The following is a 20,114-nucleotide window of genomic DNA, read 5'->3' on the forward strand; positions in this document are numbered from 1 at the left end:
CAGAGCCTGTAAATAGCAGAGTGGTAATTCAAACCCAGATGTGTCAGATGTCAAAGTTCATATTCCCTCTCCTGGACTACCTTGTCTCTATGGAAAGTCATCACATTTCCCTTTTGTTTATCCCAACCCTGCAGATCCTTCCAAGTGCAACTGAAATCCTTCATTCTCTCTGAGCTCTTCTTTGACTACACCATGGTGTCTCTTCTCCTGAAGGCTGATAGCATTCCCCACCTGTTCCACATGAGTTAGCACCACTTTTTATTCTGTCTTGTTGAAAGATACGCCAAGGAATTTTTGTGGTCTTCCTCAAAGCCCTGAAGGATGAGGTCTGGACATTCTTCTGAGTTCTCTTGTACTTAGCACAATGCTGAGTGTCATTATATATTTGCAGCTTAATTAGAATCTAAGTGTCATCTCTTTATCCTAACTTCTAGATTAAGATTGAACCCGAAGGAGCCCATAATTCCCCCTGAAATGGTTGCCATATTTTATATGTCTTTATAGATGTATGTGATTGTCTCACATTCTCAAGGAAGTGTGAGATCCACAAAAGGTTAAGAAACATTCAAAGTCATCCCGGTGGCTAGTTTATTGATGCCCCATCTCACTTTTCTCTGCATCTTCCTTTTTTACCTAGAAAATTAGAATTTATATTTTATGAGGCGTCACAGGTCATTTCCCCCTTGACACTCATCCTTGTGGCCTGGCACAGAAAAAGTGCCTGTTTTCACTCTGGAACAACAAAAACAGCAACAACGAAGTTCAATCCTAATCATTCTGGGGGAATTATGAGAAGTAAGACATGCATCACTACATTTCTGATAGACTTTCACAATCCAGTTTTACTATTCAGCTCTTACTAAAATGCTACTCCCCTGGGAGGGGGGAAAGATCTCTATAGGAGTTCTTTAGTGTAAACAAACATCTTAAAGGAAATAGAAAGTAAAAAATCACATTGACATAATTTCAAAGATACAGTAAGGAGAAGAAATGACCAGAAACCCTCTATTGGCACTGAGAAGAAGGATGGTGGAATAAGTAGATTATATAAAGCAGGGTGAGCTGAATTGGGAAGTGGGGAGGTAAGGAGGCACAATTTCCTAAATCCATGAGCTGTAAGAATAAGTCACTGAGGAGAGTTGAGGCTGAGACTTTCTGGTGACATATACCCTAGTATGATGACCTAGGAATAATTTTTAGAGCAATGTGAAAACACATCCACCCAAATAAACTAGCCTTTCTATTTTGACATCACCAAAATCAAACTCCACCACATGACCTAGTCTACACAGTCTCCTGCTAATAACAAATGGAAGCACATCGTGGTGTTTCATGCTCACGACTACCAAGAAGGGATGAACTTTTCATTTAAAAATTTTCCTAGCCCACACCTGTGGATCTGCCCTTGGAAGTCCCTTCTAGAAATTAAGATAACAGACTATATGGAGCCCTAGCTTACATAGTGGGATGGACTAAATTGGTGCCTCTACAGGTACTCACTTCTGCCAAATTCCTCTGAAAAGGAAACACTGCCCAAGGGAATGAGTTTAGGGCTCTTGTTTGCGTTACTCACTTTATCTCTAATCCAAGTTCCCATTTTACTTGGCAGATATTCTGAAGAGACACACATAGTGGTCAGTCCCACTTACCAGATAGCATTAACAGGGGCACGCGAGGATAAGGAGGGTGCCATTTTCACAGCAAGGGAAAGCTTACATGTTTGAGACAGTGGCTGGTCTTTGAACACAGCCAAGTATTCAAAGCTTCTTGGTTTTCCCTCTCTGTGTTCTACCTTAGCCCTCTAACGGGGCATTCCTTCCCTGCTCTGAATCCTTTCAAAAGGATCGTAGACCAGGATGATCTCTGAAGCCAATCTCCAAACCTCAGCCCTTTGCGTATGTCTCTATTCCTCTGAATTTTGTTCAAATATCAAAACTAGCTTTGCTTCAAAGCTATGGTATGTGCCTTGACCAGCACCCCTCTCCCTGAAATTGATAACTGGATTCTTGTGTTGCTTTCCTGCCCTGCTAAATTATCTAGTAGCATAGGCTGTCTAAAGAAAGCCCGTCAGTCTCAGCCTGGATGCTAGGGACTCTTTATTCACCAATGAAGTACCTTAAATCGGACTATTGGTCTAATCTCTGGGTCCCTGTTGCTTTGCCAATTCCGTACCTGAGTATGCGAGTGTGCCCTGTGATGGCGGCCGCAGCAGAGTTGGGTGCCAGCTGCAGTGGATATCGTCACAGCTCCTGTGAATGACTTGGTGCCAGCCTGGTTCACTTCTGGGTCCAATGTTGAGTCTTGCTCTGGGTCCTGATGCCTCCCAGTCTATCCATCCTGTTATAGCCACGAGGCTGCATCCAGCTGGGTTCTGAGGTACAAAACAGGTCTTGCTCAAGAATATATCCTTAAAACTCCCCTGCCCAAGATCTGGAATTGTTCTAGTCTCTAGAATTTTCTAGATTCTAAATGGGCGTAGGGCGAAGGCTGCGCAGGTAGGGTTAATGGTTTCAGCTGTAAGGGGAGGAGAGCTGGAAGCTGGGGAAGCGGGGGGCTGTCGGAGAGTAGTAACTAAGCTTCTCTGGAGAACAGGAAGAGAAAGGAAGGAAAAAACAATGAAGAGGATATTAATCCCGGCTTCATCTTCCTCTTTTATCTCTCTTCTGGTAGTTCCCAGGCCCACGTGGGGCTCAGACGCACAATGTGAGATGAGTGATGTGGATGGTCCAGGGACCACATCCCAAGAAACACTGTGGAGATAACATGACCACAACCAGTGGCCCAGCACATGTGGCTTCATTGGGGCAAGTCATGTTCACATCTAGAAAAGGACCCATTCGGACCCTAGAGAGGACTCAGTCAGATCCAGTGTTTGGGACAGTCTTGGCACAGCATCCCAGGGTGTTCTGAGGTCCTGCAGGAACGGTCCAGCACGGTGCCCTGAGGGGGTCTGCAAGCAAAGGAAGGCAGACTTCTTCAGCCGGCCCAGGGAATCGTGGACTTCTTGGCTCTCCCTCCATGATCCCATGAGAGGCCACTGAAAAACCTGTTTGAAAGAACGGTTTGTTATTTGTACTAGAGGAGATCGGATTCAGCTCTGAAGAACAGCCTCCTCCAAGACCCAACAGCATCTTCTGGAAACATTTACTTCACACCATGCTCGTGCAGCGTTGGCTGGCCCCGAGTGGTATATGCAGCAGGCGCCCTGCCTTCAGTGAGCGGCTTGAACCTCAGGGATATGGCTGCAACCCCCATCCCCACCCTACCTCATCACTAATAACCCTGAGCCTCTCAGCAGCAATGCATCCTCAGATCAATCTTCTTAAAAATTTTTTTCTTAGTTGGGACGCCTGGGTGGCTCAGTTGGTTAAGCGGCTGCCTTCGGCTCAGGTCATGATCCCAGCGTCCTGGGATCGAGTCCCACATCGGGCTCCTTGCTTGGCAGGGAGCCTGTTTCTCCCTCTGCCTCTGCCTGCCTCTCTGTCTGCCTGTGCTTGCTCGCTCTCTCTCCCTATATCACTGGCAAATAAATAAATAAAAAATCTTTTTTTTTTTAAAGATTTTATTTATTTATTTGACAGAGAGAGATCACAAGTAGGCAGAGAGGCAGGCAGAGAGAGAGGAAGGGAAGCAGGCTCCCTGCTGAGCAGAGAGCCCGATGCGGGACTCGATCCCAGCACCCCGAGATCATGACCTGAGCCGAAGGCAGCGGCCCAACCCACTGAGCCACCCAGGCGCCCCAATAAATAAAAAATCTTAAAAAAACAATTAAAAATTTTTTCTTAGTTTATGAAAGCAATATATAGTTATTATGAAAATTCAAACACAAATAAAGGACTTTACTGAAATTGTTAAGGATTTATGAAAGTGCAAAGATAGGCAGTTACTCATGCTCTGATCTTGGACTATGGAGGAATATAAAGATGTAAGGAAAGGACCCTGTTTTTTTTTTCTTAAAGATTTTATTTATTTATTTGAAAGATAGAGAGAGAGAGCCGAGTCAGGGGTGGAGGGGGAAGGGCAGAGGGACAAGCAGACTCCCTGCTGGGCAGGATCCCTGACACAGGGCTTGATCCCAAGACCGTGAGGTCATGACCTGAGCCCAAGGCAGACCTTTGATCGACTAAGCCACCCAGGTGCCCCAGGACCCTGCTTTTGAAGAGCAATCACTTATCGAACAACATAAGCCATGCATGTAAGCATATGGATTGCAGGACAGTATCTGGTAGCTTTTGTGAATTGCAAAAACAATAAACACATTTGTAATGTTTTCCCTGGTATGACCCGTGCTGTCATCTGTATTAGAATCACTGAGAGTTTATTAAACATGCTCATTTCCAAACCCAACCCCAGTCCTATTGAAACAGAAGCTCTGGAAGGGAGACTTTGGAAATTGTGTTACTGAAAAGCACACCAGGTCAATCCTTGCACCACAAAGCTAAGAACCAGCGCCTCAGAGCTCCTAAGACAGAAGATGTTTCCTCCTTCAGGTGACCAAACGCCAATGTGACAGTGACATAGGGGCGACCTGGAAGGACGCTCCCAGGGAATACCATTGCAGAATTTTCATCACATTGTGATGCGACTTCCTTTTCCTTGTCTGCCCATCTTTCCAGTGGATTAGGAGCTCCCCGAGGGGAGAGATTTGTCTTCTTCTCTGGAATCAAGTCAGCCCACAGCCAGCTCTCAATAAATGTTGGCTGAACAAATGAGTAACTGTGTGTGATCTAAACAGGTTTGAGGAGGTCTAAGACTGGGTTCTGGGAGGAGAAGGGACAGAGGCAAAATTTTAGTGATGGGAAAATCAAGGTCAATAGTCAAGTGTGTTGGAGAGAAAGGATAATTTAGGCAAGTAAGTAGGGTTCTCAAGGGCTCAGAGAGGGCTATAAACTATATGCTGTGTATTCTGTGATTGGTGGGGAGTCACTAAAGATGGGAGGCCAGAAAGTGATGGAATCAGAATGGATTTTAGGGCAACCAATTATTTGGCCATGGGCAGCTTTCCCAGGAGGAGGAAGTGAGTGGACATAGGCAGCTGTGCCGAACCCTGGGAAGGGTTAGGGACTGGCTTGGTCGTTGGGGCAGGACTTGGGGAGATTTTCCACTCAAGCATCAGAATCATCCAGAGTCCTGCCCCCTTCTGCCAAGAAAGGTTTATTCTTTTTCTGGCACCCATCTGTTTGGACTCCCAAGTCTGATGGGCTTTTCTCCTTTGGCTGCCCAAGGAGCACATTTCATCTGATGCAAGAATAACTGGGAAGCTTTGCTCAGGATGTTAGGGACAGAAGCAGTGGTGAAGAGATGGAGGGGGCTGAACCAAGGCAGAGGCTGTGGGGACGGTCAGGAAAGGCCACGTGTAAGAACAACTTAAGAGACAGAACCTATAGAATTTGGTGAATGAAAGTGGAGCAGAAAAAAGGGCATGTTAAGGATAGTTTTGAGGTTTCTGGATGCTAATTATAGAGCTATAGAAAGAGGGTGCTTTGGGCTACCTGGGTGGCTCAGTCAGTTAAGCGTCTGCCTTTGGCTCAGGTCATGACCCTGGGGTCCCGGGATCGATCTGCATCAGGCTCCCTGCTCAGCAGGAAACCTGTTTCTTCCTCTCCCACTCCCCCTGCCTGTGTTCCCACTCTTGCTTTCTGTCTCTCTTTCTGTCAAATAAATAAATAAAATCTTTTTTTAAAAAATAGGGTGCTTAGAGAAGAAGGACAAATAATTCAGTTTGGGGCATAATGAGTTTGAATTTGCAGTAATAGCAAAATTTCCATCCATCCAGGTGGAGGGGTCTTGGAACTTACTGGAGACAGAGACTTGAAGTTCAGGAGGAAGGTGGGTGCTAGTTATTGAATATTCGTGATAATTCGAAGGCATGGCAATGGATGTGATCACCCAGAAAGAGCAGGTGGAAGGAAAAGAGAAAAGGGTCAATGACGAACAAAGTTAGATAGAAAACCAGGAGAAAGTTGAGTTCAAGAAAGGCAAGAGTTTCCAGAAATGGCAGTAACAGCATCACACAGCTCAAGTAGGTAGAGTAAGCCATAGGGTACTCGTTAATGCATTGGTGGAAGGCATCAATGGGAGCCAGACTGGGGAAGGCATGGGTGGAGGTGTGGTGGTTGAAAACTATGGCCCCCACTCTTTGCAGTAGTGTCCACAGATGATCACTTCCTCGCCAAGTATCAGTCTCGGGACTACTGAACGCAAAGGAATTTAACACGATGGAGGGTGATGCCTTTCATTGAGACATCTATTCCAATTCTCTTTAATCCACCCTGCTTTCCTTTAAGACCCCGACCATTTGTTCCTGCGATTGTCCAGGGCTGTTGATGGTAGTATAAGTGAAAGCCTTAATGATATCTTTGCCTTCTTGATTTGTAAGAAATTATTACTTCCACATTTAACTTGTTTGGAGAATATTTTGAAAAACTTGCCATCCTGGTTCTTGTCAATGGAAGTTCGTATTTTCTCACTCTTTTAAGGAATCAGTTCTTAGCTCTTTGAAACAAAATGATCCATCTCATGTTGGAAGTTTCTTATTGTCAAGTTCATTGTCATCAAGAAGAGTCAATGGATGAATTACAAGTATTTACCACGCTGTGATTTCTACAAGATAAAGGGAAAAGGTTGAATAAAGAGGATAAACTGAATATTTAAACACTTTCTTCTCTATTTAAAAAAAAATAAATAAACAGCAAAAATGATGTGTTTCCTGTCACTGTGGAGGTTTTGTTTTGCTTTGTTTTATTTTATTTTTATTTTGACCCAACCTTGAATGTATTACATTCTTTGGAGTCAAAGACTCTACCCTGACTGTGTTACCAGAAACATGTGTATAAAATCCACCCTATTTTACCCATGCAGAAAGGTATCATGTATTACCAACAGCCAAGGTAGTTAAATTCACCATAGGAGCAACTGGCTTATTTCATGGCCATAGGTGGCCCCACACCCAAGTGTTAGGGCAAGAGGAATCTGGTAGGAGAGAGAGAGAGTAGAGGATCAGCACAATCCCAGTGCTACTGCTTGAAAAACAATGCCTAGGTTGGTACAACTGGGAACCAAGAGAGAGACCATGGGACAAGGCCCATGTTAGAAGCGACTCTGGATGATCTAAGCAGAAAATGCACTCATGTACAGCATGGTGGGTGGCCCACAGGCATCTTCAGGAGGTTGGAAACCAGCTCTAAGGTGATACAGCTTGCATCAAGGCTCAAAGTCATGCTGTAGACTGGACTGTTGATGGCCCTGCCATAGACCCCAAGGACGCTGCTGTCTGTGCTAAAGCTGCTGCCACCACCATGGCCACTGTTCGGTAGCTCCCACTTCTTCCTATCACCAGCCACAGGGGGTACCTAGATTATGACCCTCCCCTCCACCGTAAGGAAGGCTATGGAGGTGGTTTCTGGCATTTCCAGTTTCTGGTGGGGAAGCGGCTCTGCCTCCCGATGTTGGGGATTCCCCAGACACAGGAAGGGGGTCTCATCCTGGGCAACCAGAAATACAAATGTCATTCTTGCACTTGAGACTATGGACTATGTCTTCACCTTCATCATGGGCCTAGACCTGTGCCCTGAACGGCGTAGGTGCCAACAAAATTTTGGTTATGAATGCTCTGCCAACATCCATTCAAGAGTGAGTTACACCTCGCAGGTTCACCTACAGCGCTGAGCAACTTGACAGTACAGGCAGTCTTTGCTTTTTAAAGCTATGGCTCCATTGTTGAACCCATGGTAATGTGGCCATATTATATTCACATTTTTTTGAGGATGTGGGAAGGGGCAGAGGGAGAGGGAGAGAGAATCTTAAGTAGGCTCCATGCCCAGTATGGAGCCAGTGTCAATCTCATTAACCTGAGATCATGACCGGAGGCGAAATCAAGAGTCAGATGCTTAACCGACTGAGCCACCCAGGCACCCATAGATCCACATTTTTTTTTTTTTATGGGATCTATATCAAAGTCATTAACAAAGCTCACCATCCACTTGATGAAAATCTCCTTCTGACCCCCATGAGTACATTACAGTTTACGTGGTATACAAACTAAGGGAATAAAAGTGTTTAAACCCTCTGGTCTCTGTTAAGTTAGAGAGAGAAAAGATATCCTCAGCATTTTAAGATGAACATCTCCAAAGTGTATTCAGGGTGGCAAGCGATATAATCTGTAGTGTTATTTGACAAGATTGTTCTTCCTCATCACTGTCCACCGAAAGAGAAAGCATGGAGCTGATTGACTGGCAAGCCATCCATTTTCTGTGAAATAAGGAAAGCACTGGGGACTGAAATGGTAAAGTTATCAAATATCTTACATCCAAACAGCTACCTTAAAATGACTTCCACAGAGGCAACGTTTTCTTCCTGACAGTAATGTTTGCCATTTTAACGTACAATATGGTGCCTTGCAGACACTAGAAACTCAATGAGTTTCTTGCTGGTGATAACTGCTAGAGATAACATAAATTGCCTCTTATTTTGGTAACAAAAAACTTGGTGGGTTTTTTTTGGGGGGGGCATCCCTAAGGAGGAATTTTCATGTCATATGCCAGAAGTATAAGTGAAGCATTAGACCTACTGTGTAGGCATTACTGATTTTGATGTATTTTTAAAAGATTATTATTACTGAGAGATGAGCCTTTGTTGCAGAGAAAGAAGCATTCCCATATACCACGCACCCAACTTCCTGTAATATTAATATCACAAATAACCAGGACCTGTGTATCAAAACTAAGAAATTGACATTGATACAAGCTGTCAATTAAACTACACACTTCTTTGGAATTCCCTACCATTTCTTGTCAGTGACAAACTTTAGTACTTATTTGAACTTGAGGGTCCCACCCAGCTATGCAACTACATTAATTCAGATGGACTGGAGTTAGATACAGAAGGGGCTCAGAAAGACTATAAACTCTACCATTTTTTGTGCCAAACGTAAATGTATTTTAAATTTTGGCCCCAAATATCTTGCATGCCTGCTCTGATTTCATCCTCCCCAGAAAACCGAGAGGGTGGATACTACCATACCCACTTTGTAGCTAAGACAGTGGGATTTGGGATTCCAAGCAATGTCTGCCAGATAGCTTAGCTGGGAAATGTCTCAGTCAGGATGTGGACTAAGGCCTCTCAGATTCCAAAGCCCATGGCCTTGACCATCACCGCTACAGACCCACCTCTCAAAGGTCATCTGGATCAGCTGTGGCAGGTGATCCCAATGTGGGGCGGAGGGTGGAGCGGAGGGGGTTGTCCTGTAATGAGGACATGTGACTCTAAGGGAAGGGGGCGTTGCCTGTGATGTGTGGAATCCTTCTAATCCTCAACATGCTGACCCTGCACAGGCACACAAGACACTCTCCCCAGCAGCAGCATGGGGCTTCCCAGAGCCGCTGGGGGCGGGGGGGGGGGGGAGCACAGTGCAAACATCCCCACGTGCCTTTTGCTTGTGTTTCAGGGCTCCACTAACGCATGTAAAGTGATCTGAAATGCAGGAGTAAAAAGAGCTGGGGAGCTGCAGAGTGTTGGTCATTACCTGAGGTGAGAAGCTGAAAGAGGGAGACAAAGGGGGTGTGGGGAGAGGCGAGGCCTTTAGCTCGGCAGCCAGCTGGTTGGCATAGAGCCAGATGGGGCTGTTTCTGGCAGTGCTCTGCCCCAAGCTCTGTCTCAAGGCCTCCACGGCAATCCTGCTCAGAATTCCTACAGGACGGAGACAAAGCTGGGGAAAACGGGTCGGAGGACCCAAAGTGCAGCCAGTCCTGTGACCAGTCCTACAGACAATGAGATGCCCCCCCATCCTCTACTGTTGCCAACGCAGGACCGTCTGCAGATTCCTGGATTTGGTCAGTGAAGAGGCGAATGTGAGCAGTATCGAAGCTACGAAAGATGCAAAGTGAGCTTTGTTCATTCCTTTCCATGAGCATGGTTTCATAGTAGTGATTTACTATTGTCACCTGTGCGAGGCAATAAATGCTTACAAAGGGATAGGCAAAAGTAATGAAGTCTAAGTCATGTGCTACTTCACCATCACCCGAGTGTGTGTTAGCGACAGGGTGAGGCTACTGGTTTTACAGAGAACGTTCCGCCTCGTGACGTCATAGGGTGAAGGCTGGTGGTATTTTATTACAATGTAAAGCATACAAAGAAGCAAGTGAAACATCTTTCTTTCACTGTAACTTGGTACCACCTGTATCTACAAAGTCAGAGAGCATTACGTGGTTCGCTCCAGTAGGGCGAAGAAGTCTGCATCTGTGTGTATATCAACGGTGGCTATGTATACAGCCTATTCTAAACTGTTTACGGTGATGGAGGAGAAAAAGATTTGTTTGGATAACTCAAAGTTTATATTAGGCTTTCATCATGTTTTTATGTCCTGCTTAGGCTAATAGTTGGGTTGTTCTCCATCTCTTGAGCCCACAAAGTGAGGTCGTGGCTGCTGGCAGTCCCGTACAGCTTGGCAACCAGAACAGGAGGCCTGCTGCCCCTGCCTTTCGTTTGAGAATTCCAGAGGACTCCAGGAGGTCTGGCGTGGGGTCAAGGGTCCACTCTAGGAACAATCCTATGGTCACAGAGGGAGGGTCACCCTCGAAGCTGCCTTTTCCCACTCAACACCGTCGAGTGAAATGGAAAACGCCCAAAGGAGAGCCAGGTCGCCGTCCTATCTCCGTCTCTTCCAGCTGAGCAGGGAGAGGCCTGAAAAGGTTGTTGTCCCCAGCCTCCAGCAGGGGACTTCTCCATGGCCAGGATCCATGATGGACTTCAAGTTTGTTCTCTTCTGGGTGTTGCATTTGTGATGGATTCCCCCTGGAGTTGTGTCTGCGCAAGGCTTCATCACACGCAACATCCCGTGTTGCCCATGGATCACTGAGGGGTCATTTGAAGCCACCAATGATGGTTCCTTCAGGTGTGCATCGATTCTTGCCTGATCCAGCATAATAATGACCTCCTAAGTCTTTCATTGCCACCTTGTTCCCTTCTAAATCATTCTCCCTACAGGTCATACAAAATATAGTCCCCTACAAAACATAGTCCCTTTTAATACTGCGATGGTACATTTTATGTCAACTGGATTGGGGCATGGGGTGCCTAGAGAGTTGGTCAGATACTAGTTATGTCTGTGATGGTGTTTTGGATGAGATTAACGTTTGAGTTAGTAGACTGAATAAAGGGGATTGTGCTCCTTAATATGTGTGAGCCTCATCTAATCAGTTGATGGCCTGGATAGGACAAATGATCTGATTAAGAAGACTCCTCTTGTCCAAATGCCTTGAGCTGGGACATGAGTTATTTTCTGCCTTTGGAGTGGAACTGAAACATCGGCTCTTCCTAGATCTCGAGCCAGCCAGCTTTCAAGCTGAAACCTCACCATTGGCCTTCTGGGGTCTCCAATGTGCTGGCTGCAGATCTCAGGACTTGGCAGCCTCCATAATCCTGTGATCCTATACCTTATAATAAATCTCTTTCTCTATATATTATATCCTACTAGCTCTGTTTGTCTGGAGAATCCCGACCTATACCTTCCTATTTACTAACTTCATTCATCCATTCATTTAAAAAAATTTATTGAGCACCTACTATTGACTGGACACCATTTCATGTTCTTGGAAACTAGCACTGAACACAACAAGGAATCCTGGCCCATGGAATTTTTCTTCGTGTGTGGAGGGAGACAGATAATGAGTAATAGGAATAAGAGGATTAGGAACGTGTTGGAAGGTGGTCAGTGTAAGGGGCAGAAGAAAAAGCAGACACGACGTGGAGGACCAAGACGCATCAAAACGGGGACATTTGAACAAAGGCTTATGGGAAATAAAGCAACTTGTCATGTGGACATTATGATAAAGTTCATAGTGGAGGACACTGGCCCTCACTACCTCTCCGGTAGGATCTGCGGGAGCTTCCTCCTTAGAAACCTTTGTTTTAGCCACACATATCCCAGGCAGCCCTCTGACCTACCTACCTTGACCTTTGCCCAGGCCTACAAAGTCTCCTTCTTCTCCCTACTCACGTACATCTTAACCCCTTCTTGTCTGGGAAGATCCATTTCATGGCTGGCTGCAGATCTCAGCCAGTGATTTCTTGACCCTTTCTTGGTGTCCCACAGACTTGGATTTGAGCTGCAGTTGTCCTCCTAGGTATCATGCAACTTGGGGCAAGTTTGTCCGTCTCTAAAATGAGAATAAAACCATTCCCTGCTTAGAAGGTTAAGAGACTAGAAATGAGAAAAAAAGCACCGAACAGGACTCCGTGACTCTTCGCAGCTGTAGTTATTGTTCCCACGTCCCTCCTCCCCCGTTCCTCTTCTCCCTGTGCCCCCAGACACCCCAGGGCTGGTCTCGTTCAAGAACGATGTCCAACCAGCCTGCCTTCCCAGGCCCGCTCCACACCCTGGCCGGATGTCCTGGTTCTCGCTCACGGCTCCCACTTTCCTTTCATCAACCTCACCCCAGACCACATTCTCACTTAAGACTCAGGTGTTCCCCTGGCTTCCCAGAGCCTCTCATCCCTTGGTGGGTGGGCTATTTCTTGATGTTTGGACTATTCAGCTCTGTGCTTTAGCTCCCTGTAAGCAAGCCCCAGACCTGCTGGACCAGACGTATGGCTCCTCTTGGGAAGGGAGGCAATGGGGTTTCTGTAGTGGGGGAACAAAGCCACTTCTGTGTTGACCACAGTAGGATGTGTGAAGACCTTATTTTTTATAACTGTTTTAAATGTGCAAATTGAGAGAACAGTACAGGGAGCTCCCACATCCCTCATCCCCAGTTTGCCTTGTTATTAGCATCTTACATATTAGTGTGTTTTTAAAATTTTTATTTTATTTATTATTTATTTTTTTAGAGAGAGGGAGAGAGAGAGAGCATGCATGCAGGTGGGGGGTGGGGTGTAGGTGTGGTATGAGGGAGAGATAGAATCCCAAGCAGGCTCCATGCTCAGAGTGGAGCCCGACACGGGGCTCGATCTCACGATTTTGAGATCATGACCTGAGCCAAAATCAAGAGGTAGATGCTTAACTGACTGAGCCACCCAAGCATCCCCTTACATGTTAATGTGCAGTACATGTGTTACATTAATGCACCAACACTGATAAATTATCGCCATCTAAAGTTCATACTTCATGCAGATTTCTTTAGTTTTTTTGGCCCGAGGAACCATCCAGCAAACCACAATACACTTAAGATTTTGTTTTTTGGTTCCAGGCTCCAGGGATGGAGCCCTGCTTCTTGTTCTCCCTCTGCTCCTCCCCACCTTGTGCTCTCTCTTTATCTCTCTCTCATTCTCTCTCAAATAAAGAAAATCTTTTAAAAAAAAGATTTCTAGGGGCCTTCAGGTGGCTCAGTGGTTGGGTGTCTGCCTTCAGCTCAGGTCATGAATCTGGGATCAGGCCCCACATTGGGCTCCCTGCTTGGTGGGGAGCCAGTGTCTCCCTCTCCCTCTGCCCCTGCTTGTGTTCCTCTCTCACTGAGTCTCTCTCTGTCAAATAAATGAATAAAATATTAAAAAAAAATTTTTTTTTTTCAAGTCATCTCTATACCCAGTGCGGGGCTTGAACTCATGACCCCAAAATCAAGGGTCACATGCTCTGCCAACTGAGCCAGCCAGGCACTCCTTACCACCATACATTTAATTGTCATGTCTCCTTAAGCTCCTCTTTGCTGTGGTATTTCTCAGTTTCTCAGCATATCCTGGTTTTGCTGACTTTGAATGCCTTGAGGAAGTGCTGCTCAGGTATTTGGTGAGATGCTTTTCCATTGGCATTCACTGATGTGCACAGAAGGACTTTAACACACGGATTGCCCATGGGTGGTAGAGGAGGGAGACAGGGGAGGGTTAATTTACCCAAAGACTCATTGCTGCTGAAAGCCATCAACATTCCTAAGCTGGGGTGTTAACAGAAAGTGACAGAGTCACCCAAGCCAGGAGTTGGGGTCCCCGGCAGAAACCTCACTCTGTTGCCACCCCTGTGGCAGATGTCATCAGAGGCAAGAAGGAGGTGAAGAAACTCTTTGTTTTCTTCTTCTTTTTCTTAAGATTTTGTTTGAGAGAGAGAGTGAGCACGAGCGGGGGGAGGGGAAGCAGCAGTGGGAAGGGGAGAAGCAGATTCTCCACTGACCCTGATATCATGACCTGAGCCGAAACCAAGAATCAGATGCTTAACTGACTGAGCCACCCAGGTGCCCCGGTTCTTCATCTTCTTTCCTCCCACCCTCCACTCTTTTCATTGATCAAACCTCGCCTTAACTAGCCAGCCCAGGGCGTTGTGGACTCAGCCTGCAGATCTTCGGCTAGCAGCGCGGAGCAAAGGGCGCCACTGAGAATTGGCTTTAAACACAACGTGGCTGGTGATGGGGACAGTTGGCCTTGGAACCCATAGTGCCCGTGACACTAGCACCACGGTCGTGCACCTATTTGCCTGAGCTTGGGCTCCGTACGAGGAGGGCTTTGAGGGTATTGTTTGTTTTGTATACCCACAGCCTAGAACAGTACCTTGATCATCTTAGGTTTTCCATACTTGAGGTATACACACTTGAATGAATGAATGAATGCATGCATGACAGTTTCTTTGGACCAGCTCCTCTTCTGGTATGCTCCAGCTTTGAGGACTCGCTCCCCACCAGCATGTCTTTCCAGCTTCTCATAAGCTCCTATTGCTGTGAGATTACTCTGAGCCTCCCATGTGCAGCCTTTGGAGGCCATGCACTGTGTGACTACAGCCTAATTACACCAGTTTTCAACAAAGGGATCCAATTCATTCATCAAGGAAGTAAGTAGGCAAGTTTTACATTCATCCTGCTGAGTTGTTGCTCAGGAAGGTCATCGTATCTTCCCACGATGCCACCATGCCCAGCCTCTTCCTCGTGAGCTGCCCAAGGAAAGGAATGAATAATTTTTAAGAATAAAATGTCTCTGTCTTTTCAGCTAAATGTCACCCAGCACTCACCTGCTGGTATTCAAGTGGGTGGGACACATCATCAGAGAAGTTGCATTTCCTTGCAGCCGAGGGGAGGAGGCAGTGGACTGCCACAAACGGAACTGACTGTTGCTTTCCCATGGGTGCAGGAGGGCAGGGAAGTCATACCCGGCTGTCACCAGGTCTGGACCAGGACGCCCTAGAGCTTACTAATAGGACACCTGGTCTCTGAGACACCTGAGGTTCTAGGATTTTTCAAGGACTATCGGTGCCAAGACTGCACGTAGAAAACCAAGTTCCACTTGCGAGAGCCTCGTGTCTCCATGTGCCCAGCAGATCTCGTCTCTGATAAGAAACAAAGGTGCTTAGGGCACAGGGGCATTCCTCAGCCCCAAAGTTTTTCTGTTTTCTGCCTGCCCTGGGTAGAGTACCCTGGACAACCACAGGACAGAAATCTCACCAGCCAGCATTCTCATTTAGCAGAGACTATAGTATGCTCAACTTTTCTCAGGTTCCCATCCTGGTTAGTTGCTCTTCTAATGCAGGTAAGAAATGGTGGCTGCAGAAACCTTCTTGCGTTTTGGTTTCCAACACTTCCTTTTCCACTTGCTTGATGGGGGAATCATTGGGAGGGCAGATGGCGCACTTGAGAAAGCAGAGGTTGTTAGAAATGTTGGGGACTGAGGTTTAGATCCCCCAGCACCTCCGTATATCAGCTGTGTGTTTTTGGACAAGTTGCTTTATCCTTCCGGACTTCCACTCTCTCATTTGAAAATTGGGGATTCAAATGTCTATTTTATCACAGAGGTGTGGTAAAGATCACCTGAGATGTACGTGTGAGTACTTTGAAGATCGACAAGTGTAACGTATTACAACTAGTTTTTTTTGTGTGGACGTAAGGCAGCAGAAAAGGTGTCTTTGATGTTTAATTAATACTAAAAATCTTCCATTACATTTATTTAGCTATAATCGGGAAGGAGGTGGGCACGAGTAATTTTCAAAGGGACTTTTTCCGTTCCCGAAATAGAACTCAGAAAACACACATTTGATTTTCCTTTTGGTGTCAAACCACAGCACCATTGTTATTAGCAGTTTTACAGAATTGTGACCTTCAAACTTGGTGATATCAAAGACTGAAAGCGAGCTCCCAGTCCTGAAGCCTTTCAAACAGGGCCTGCAAACGAAAGTACTTTTATTTTGAATTAGGGGCTAATAGAATTGTCCTCTTAAATGAGCACTTGCAAGTTTAAATGTTGCCTTCCAGGTGGGCTGCAGTAAATGAACGTGCTGAGAGGTGGCTGAAAGCCCTTTTGGGGACAGTGAGGGGAATCTGTTGTAGGGGTTCATGTAACACCCTTCCTGCAGTTAAAAGAGAAACCTAGAACTTAGATTTTCCTAATTGTTCATAAGCCGATTTGTGTATACATCTAGGACGATAATTTACTTTCAGTTTACTGAATTTGTGAATTTTCACATTTGTTTTAATTTGTAATTAAGTTTTCTCTATGAGGCACACCATATGCCACCATTAATTCATTCACATTGATTTCTTAGGAGATACAGGAGTGCATATTTTGATGCAATTTTTGAGGTCTTTTGGAAATCAAACGACTACGTGTTGAGCCATATGGGCCTTTGTTATTTAAAATAGCATACGATAAAGTAACAGAAAGCAAAATGCAAGGGGGACCTGTTAGAACACAAAAAATTGGAAGACTGTGTAAAATACTGTTATAAACACACCCATTTTAAATCTTTTTTTTTTTTTCTTTTGCCTTATATTTTTTTGAAATCTGTCTCTGTGGATCCCCACAGTCTCTTAACCATCTGTGAAGGTACCGAATCCCAAGTGCACCAGGCAAACGTGCGGAAACCAGTCACTGCCCTGTGCTTTCCACGGGGGCTGCAGATAGACACCAACATCCGCCTCCCCTCACTTGTAGCCAGCGTGTTTCTTTTAACATCTTATGCTAGGATTTGACACCGAGCGCCCGTTCATCCGCGCACACCGTGTCCGGTTTTGAAAGGGACCGACGGGTTGTGGTGTTTCGCCGGGGACTGCCGGCGCTCCCGGTGCTGCCTGCCGGACGTGCGGGCTGCAGACCGGGCCGCGGGCGGGCGGGCGCGCGGCGCGCACTAGGACCCAGCGGGGCTCCGGGCCCGGGTGGGAGCCGCGCCGCCGACCCCGGGCGGGCGCCGGGGCTGGAGCCGGGGTTCCGGCCGCGATCGGCTGCAGCTCGGCCGGGAGACGGCGCGACCCGGCGGCGGGGCCACCGGCGAGTCCAGCGCCGCCGCAGCCCCCCAATGCGGCCGCGAGAAGCAGCGGTGGGGGGGCCGGCGATCGAAGGTAACGAAAATGGGGCTCATTTCCTGCCTCCTGAGCTTCTGCTCTGGCTCAGCATTGTCACGAGAAGCCCTCACTGTTCTGGCTGCTGCATTTTGGGGCACCCTTTGATTTTTTTAAGGTGTCCGCCCTCGTATTTCCACCTGGTTTCAGATTGATTTATAGCCTGCAGCCCGAATGGGAAAGATCCAGGGATAGCAAGTTGAATATTTTCATTAGTTTTGGCTCAAAAGTAAGTTCATTAAAAAAAAAAAAAAAAAAAAAGTTTCTTAGGAATTTGTGAATAGCCGTTTAAAAAATGTTTCTTTTAAAATAGCAGACAAATGAATAATTTCAAAAATTGTCAAATAATGGATGTAATTCTGTTAATTACTTCCCAGGGCTTTACTTTTGTGGGCTCCCCAGGCGTTACTTTTATTTTCAAGGAACTAACGTGTTAAATGTGGAGTTTGGCTCGGGCAGAGTTTACAGCATTGCTGTCGCAACTGTTTTGCTATCAATTATAAGCAGTGTCAGATCTGTGGGCAGTTTTCAGCCTCTTTTCCAACACTGTAGCCGGTTATCCTAATATGACATCTACAGATGAGAGTTTCCTTTGAGGGCAGCGAGAATATTTCTCTTTTTGGAGAAGCGTTGTTTTGAGGAGAAAAACCATGATTACTGGCTGGGAAGCTGAGGAGACTATTTTTCATGCTTTGTTTATACTCCTGGGATGACGTTTGGGGAAGGGAAAGGCAGGCTTTCTGGGCAGCTTTTAATTGTGGATTATTAATTGACTTAATTTATTAGTTTCAGTCGGTGGGGCTCGGGGAGCCCTCTGTCACATGATGTGCTTAAGGTGACACATTTGGTAGCAGTTGGGACACACTGCAAATGTAAAAATGTGCGTCCTGTGGACTGGTCGGCCGGGAGCTCCCATGTGGTGCTGGTGTAGGTAGGGTGCTCCTGGCTCATTGAGGAAAAAGGGAATCATTTTCCTTAGCTAAGGAAGACGTCCTGTTATATTCCTTTTGTTCCCTGTTTTTCATTGATCGCCAGCTCTGCCTTAGAGAGGGGAGAGCAGCTCCGAGTGCAGAGCCAAAGACTGCACAGATGCCTACAAACCGCTTAAACTCTCACACTGATTGGTCAGCTAGATTGAGACTTAAGGAAAACAGCCACCCCAAACCTTCTTTTAAAATCCTGCTGTAATTTTCAGATTTGTCTTCTCGTGCGCAGATTCCTGCAAGACGGCCTTTTAGTTTGGGGTGCAGTTTGCTCGCGAGAATCTTTATGTTTAATTTTTCGTTGTTGTTTCTATCTGGATAAAGTAGGCCATTTTGGTGACAAATTTCTTTGCAGACGTCAGCTACTAGCTTACATTTATAGACATATCACTTTACAATACATTCTCCATGATTTCTCCTTGGGAGCTGTACAATGCAAAGTTGTTCAAGTTAGAATAATTTTTCATAGGCGGTTTTTGACCTGAATATTTAAACAGCACCATCAGCAGACGGGCGTCTTGCTGGATCTTTACTTTGATCATTTAAGTGCCCTGTGCATTAACATGTTCCACGCACTGAATTTAAGTCTGCACCAGTGAAAGAAAAAGGCACTGAAGAGCCAACAATCACAATCAGCTTGCACACTGTGATAGGAAGTTGTGGCATCTGTTTGGGGAGAATGCATTTTGCATCCAAGAATAGGGCCATTCTTCACCGTTTAAGAACAGAAATTAATAAATATTGTGGAATTCTGTGTCTGTAAGACCAAAAAATATATAAAACCCGTGGACATCTTCATGTGAGCCTTAAAGCACTTCAGTTAAAGAAGAAGTATCTCAGAAGTTGTAAATGTATAAACACTTTTCTGATTGGCTTAAAAATTTAGACACAGGAAGTGGATGGTATCTAATAACCGATGAGTGGAGACATGGTTGTCATGGAAACCGAGAATAGTAACCCCCCCAACACACACATACGCTACCGTAACCACCACTTAAAAAAAAAAAACCCTGCATGTCATCACAGATGCCTGGAGAACATGTTGGCTTCTGTACGCTTTCCCACAGCATCTGCTGAAACCCGAGACCGTGCCTGTCAAATCAAGGTCATTTTACAACAACAACCAAAAATGCAGTGTCCTGGATTTCATAAGTGTATTTTATTAAAAATACGTGAGGGGGAAAACAATGTTAAAGCAAGGATGAGCGCACGTGCTTACTTAGCAGTTGGCTGCCTCTGAGTTGTGTAAGGAAGGGCGAAGAAGGTTTTTGAGCCCTTACTTGAGCCCTTAAGTGTGGAATCAAACTTAATTTGTAGGTCCTGTGGTTAGGACAAAGCTCTTTTTAGGGCAGTCAAGACTGGAGTGTTGCCCATAGATGAAGAGTCACTTGGGGAAGGTGTAATGAAGAGACTGTTTGCAAGAGGGTTCAAAGTTGAACTGTAGCAATTGAATTCAGAGACTGGCATTTTGGAGCCCTGGACTAAGGCTGCGTGAGTGGGGATAAATCCACTGACTGACTGGGGCTTTGCAAAGTACAGGGGACGGTGTTCTCAGCAGCCCAGCGGGGAGAGGAAAACTCCCACTAAACAGAGCTAAACTGTTTCCAAACTGCGGTTAGTATCTGATTAACTTAGAAAAGTTTCCTCTCCGTTTGTGCGTGTAGTTTTAAGTTTTCTAAATCAGAGTTGCGACTGTTTTCAATATCTTGGTAATGGTTTCAGTGAGGAGGGGGGGAAAGGGAGAAAAGCCTGGAGACCCTCCTCCTTTTCACTTTGCTGAGTGAAAAATAACCAAGGAGGCCTTCTCCTTGATTTTTAACTTGGACAGTCAACACGGACGCTTGTAAATATCATGGCCAATGTGTTTCTTAACGTTTCTCTAATCTGG

The 20,114-nt window shown here is 45.8% G+C and overlaps 1 protein-coding gene across 2 annotated transcripts in view; it reads left to right on the plus strand.

Annotated features, from left to right (window-relative positions):
* The first annotated feature begins 17,093 nt into the window (after positions 1-17,093).
* Positions 17,094-20,114, plus strand: part of FOXN3 (forkhead box N3) — a 398,912-nt gene continuing 395,891 nt past the window's right edge. Inside the window, exon 1 of one of the 2 annotated variants that reach the window (XM_059182534.1) lies at positions 17,094-17,243. The gene's annotated coding sequence lies outside the window, so the exon portion shown is untranslated. The remainder of the gene's footprint in view (positions 17,244-20,114) is intronic. The other variant, XM_059182536.1, reaches the window with a different exon arrangement.

The sequence above is a fragment of the Mustela lutreola genome, chromosome 7 (assembly GCF_030435805.1).
Source record: "Mustela lutreola isolate mMusLut2 chromosome 7, mMusLut2.pri, whole genome shotgun sequence".
Lineage (NCBI taxonomy): Eukaryota > Metazoa > Chordata > Mammalia > Carnivora > Mustelidae > Mustela > Mustela lutreola.